The 4,866-nt window shown below is 30.3% G+C and overlaps 1 pseudogene; it reads right to left on the bottom strand.

Moving 5' to 3' along the window:
* Positions 1-2,253: 2,253 nt before the first annotated feature.
* Positions 2,254-3,627, bottom strand: LOC149518102 (putative UPF0481 protein At3g02645; annotated as a pseudogene).
* Between the last annotated feature and the right edge of the window lie 1,239 nt (positions 3,628-4,866).

Raw genomic sequence — 4,866 nt, 5'->3', positions numbered from 1 at the left:
TGAAAGTGAAGCTGTGTTTTTTAGTTGAAACAGAGGAGATTGGGAAAATTAGATGTTTGAAAATAAGCGCATAAAAGGTAATTAAAAATGAAATTACCTTTTTTTTTTTTTCACTTGCGTCTGTTAGCCTCAGTGTGAGCTTTCGGGTGGTGTTTTTTAGGGTGGTTATTCAGAAAGAGGAGACAGGCGTGCCATCTTTTTAATTCTAAATTTCTTTTGTTTTTTTACTAAGAGTCAGTAGTGACTCTTAGGTATATATAACAATTAATGAGAATCAAAATTAAATTTACGCTAAAAAATCTTTTCAATGAGAGTTATGACTGGATTTTACCAAAATAAAATTTTTAGTAGAGGTCGGCATGTAGTCCTCACTAAATTTCTCACTAAAACTTATTTTTCTTATAGTGTATGTCTTGAAAGTTCAAACTTAGCCGAATACATCATCAAACATAATAAGATGAAGCATTCCATGATCCAACGTCCTGAAAGAGTTCCCAAGGTAGCATGATTGGCCAAGATGATTCAAGAAGGAGGAATCCTATTCGGTCATGACACTTGGAAGATGAAGATAATTCTTATCCCTTAGTATTTTGATAGAAGTGAACATTTAAGCTTGTACTTACCCCTTTGACGAAACTTCCGTTTTAAATGAAGAGGTTAGTTCTTGATTCAACACACCTCATTGCCATAGTATATTGATTCGTGATCTATTGTTGGATATAATTTAATAAGTCGTCATTAATATTTTTTATTTAAATATAATTAAATATCTAACTGAATTTATTTTATTTAAAAAAAAATCACAAATTTGATTTAAATATCTTTAAAAAGTAGATTTTAGTCTACAAAATCAAAATTAGGTGCGAGATAATTACGTATAAGGAAAATTATAACACCTTCTTAATGTCTATCGAAAGATGATACTAGTTTGATTTTGTGTTATCCAAGTCTTAAAACATGTTTGTATTTTTACCAAATAATTCACTTATTAAAAATTGATCTTAAATTACTCCAATTATTTGGCAATAATTTAAGATAATTTTCTCACTTTAAGAATATTCATGAATACCAATATCTCACTCTAAAGAAGTTTTATCATTAAATCTATTAATTTATTTTTCATGATTTCCCATTCTCTTTTCTTCTCTTAGGTCTTAGTTTTCTTAGTTTTTTTTGAAGTTTTTTTACATTAGACTAAAGTGACAGATTAGTCGTTATAAAAATTCTTGTTTTCTTAAATCTTGGTTCTCAATAAATACATTCTTTAGTTTTGTCAAGCTTTCTTGTTTTCACTATTTAAGCCTTTCCAAAGTTTTCTTTTCCATTTCAAATTCTTTTATTGCCTATAGTATTCGACCATTGCTTTTAGATTCAATACAAGATCGGTTTATGCAGGTTTTAATTCAACCATTCTTTCTCATATACTTTCATTTTATTCGGCAATTATAATTCTTTCTTTTATTTAAGTTATAATCTTTACTTTTAGATTTAATCCATTCGGCCAAATCTTAATACTTGTCAAGTGATAGTTGATTAAGTAAATTTAAGCATACATAAGCTTTCTTTTATGCTTTTTTATTTTCTTTGCAAGTCTTCATCAATTTATCATTAATTTAGATATAATGTAGTAGTCTATCGATTTTAGTAATTAAATCCCTAACATTTTAATTCTATAATCTTTGTAAGAAAATATTTTACTCTCATTACTTTATTATTTGATTACTGATCTATGCATTTGTAAGTATTACAAAAATAAGCAATCAAAAAATTAGTGACGACTCTTAATTTGACGTTTAGTAATTAAGTTTTTGAATTTATATATTATAACAATTTATTGTCTCTTTTCTTACTTTTAACAGAAAAACAAAATGTAAATGAACAAAACTTGCATATATATATATATATATATGTATATATATAATTGACGCACGTACTAAAAACATAATACTAACAACTTCATTATTTCAACTTAAAAAATTAACATGCACTACCAACTATGCCCTTGTTAAGTAATCCAAAAGCCAAATTAAAAACAAAACAACAACAACTTCAATCTTATTTTACATGTACTTGACATATATAATACATGCATACACTTACATACTTTATACATTGAAAACACACCATTACTCTAACATAAACATTGAAGAAACACTGTCACAATATTAAAATCTTATTAAGAGAAAAGGGGGGGGGGGGGGGGGGGGAATACTAAAAAGCAATTTTTTGGGGGGTTGGGGTGGGTTGAAGTGATCATTTAAGAAATGCCAACACGGTTTGAATGAGAGTAAGCACAAGCACCATAAAAGCAGCGACAGTTCCAGCTCCTCGCCAAAGATTGGTGAAATACACACGCTTCAGAATTGCTAGATTCTCGTTGCAGAATGTTGCTATTATATGCTTCCGAGCATTTTTGTAATACTTGTTTAGTCGATTCCCTGTTTCCCGGTAGCAAGCAGCAGGCTCGCCAACTCCCTGCATAAGTTTCTTAATCATACCTGCCAATGTTTTACTGGGATTTATTCTGCTAACGATGATTCCCTGGTTTTTACAGTCTTTGCTTAAAACCCCCTTGTCCATTAACAAATCTACATCTTTTTCAGTTCTAATGAGATAATTCATTAGTTCTATGTAAGCACAAACATAGGTTTCACCTGGATAGTGGCACATCTCCAAGGCCATCACGTTGCGAATGTAAGCTTCAGTGTTGGAGTGCACATTCAATTTAGGGATTTTAAGCTCTTTCCCTCCAAATTCTATATCTAGCCAGCTTGCACTTTGATCATTTACAGCTTTAAGCTCAACACCAGCGTCATGCAACATTGTCGCAATATACACTGATTCAGTTTTTCTTTTTTGGGCCATGAATGGATCTAAATTTGAGGCGCAATTTTTTACCAGATGGAGTCTTAACAAACCGGTGAAGTGTAGAATTTCTGTATCCTCGAAACTTTTGTTCCTTGGAATATCAAAGTAGAGGTAAGCAAGATAAAGAAAGGGAAAAGCAGAGGCAGGGGCAGCACAAGAATCAAATTTGTCTTCACGAGGGAATTTAAAATATAACTTATACAGTTCTTCAAGCACAAACAAAGGGATCTGATTTTCAAGAAAGAGCAAGTCCCTTCGAAGACCAGCTGTACGTTCCTTTTAATAAGAATTCTTTAATTCCCAACTCTTTTGCATTTTCCTTCTCATAGTTCCTCAATAAGAGCTCGACGATGAAGAGTGCGTCATAAAATATCATCCCTACAAGGTCATCGTCAATGATGGATGATGCTTCATAACATTTGAGAATTGCTTTTTCCTTGTGTTCAACGAAGCTCCAAAAATCTTCCAATGTCTTAGTCGAAGTCCTTTCACTAAAATTCTTTTGATAGCTCAATTTATACTTTGCCATTTTAGCCAAAAAAAATTTTCTGTAATGAAGAGGGCCTATTGAAATTAATTGAGGAGTATAGGCTTCTTCATTTTTTTGACGAATGTTCTTGGGGACCTCATAGACAAACCCTTCCGCGACCCAAGCTCCAAATCATCATCATAGTCTTCCGAGTCATCGGTTGCTGAATCTTTCTCTTTCCCAAATGATGGAGCGTCGATAGCGTATAATGGATCCCACTTCGGTGGCATTTGTTCGATCACCTTTTCATGCAAACAAAAGTCAAACTGACTAGTTAGATGCGGAATCAAATCCTGAATATTCTCATTTTCTCTCCTAGGCCTAGTTGCTCTGATTTGAGTTCTTGTTTGTAATATTTGGTTCTTGGCCAGCATTCGAACAACCACAAAAATTATGGAATTACTACTTAAGACTTAGAATCTTAAGGGCATTGTAAATTTGGATCAAAAGATAAAAGGTAATGCTGTATATAGGATTGTCCAATGAACCAACATCCTAGTAGGTAGCTAAAGCACGTTTTCCATAAAAATCACCAATATAGGTTGTAAAGAAAGGATTAATTTTTTCACCAAAAAATTAATGTATATATATACCCAAGTATAATGTATATATATATATATATACACGCAAGTATAGGTGTTCTTCCTTTTCATTCGAAGAAAAATCGTTGAATCTTGACGTTTATCAAGTGACTAGGAACAGAACATTTTACATGAGACCAAATACAAGCATGCTTTTCCTGCTTTAAATACTAATACTATTTAACAAATAAAAGCTCAAATTATAGCATTGGCTCTTGTAATTAGGTGAAGAGGAGGATTTAATCCTATAAATTTATTTTTACAAATTGAATCCCTCAACTTTTATAAATTGTAAAATCTAATCCAATCACTAACAGGATTTCTAATTTATGATAGTGACATGACCGTTGAAAATGATAATTGATGTTGAGTTTAATAACGTGACATGTTTATGGAATTTTGCAAATATTTTTTAATTACATGATATTTATGTGAATTTTTTTAATCACAATACATGATCAATAATTTTTAAATAAGTTTTTAGCTAAAAAAGAATTTGTAAAACTTGGTTTATAATGTCTACCAAATATACGATTATTTAAATGGTTTGGTAAGAAATAAAAAATTAAAACTCATTTTTTAAAAAGTAGAGGAGACAACCAAGACTTCAAAATGAAAATCTTCATTATTAATTTAATTGAATGCAACTTATATTTAACTATAGAACTTAAAGTAAATTACCATTTTTTTATAATTTAACTTTTCAAAATTTTTGTTTTATTCATCTAACTTTGAAAAATAATATTTTGGTCATCTATGACATGAATATACCATTTGAACAAAGTACAATAACATGGAATAAATCCTAATCTAATTATTTTTTAATGGATGCGTGATCAAAATAATAACATTATAAATGTTGATGATTAAAAATAAATTATAAAATTT

This window comes from Durio zibethinus, chromosome 7, assembly GCF_047325235.1.
Source record: "Durio zibethinus cultivar Kanyao isolate XHJ-2024 chromosome 7, ASM4732523v1, whole genome shotgun sequence".
Taxonomy (NCBI): domain Eukaryota; kingdom Viridiplantae; phylum Streptophyta; class Magnoliopsida; order Malvales; family Malvaceae; genus Durio; species Durio zibethinus.
Note: the sequence above shows the minus strand (reverse complement) of the source record. Positions and strands in the feature narration are given on the sequence as shown.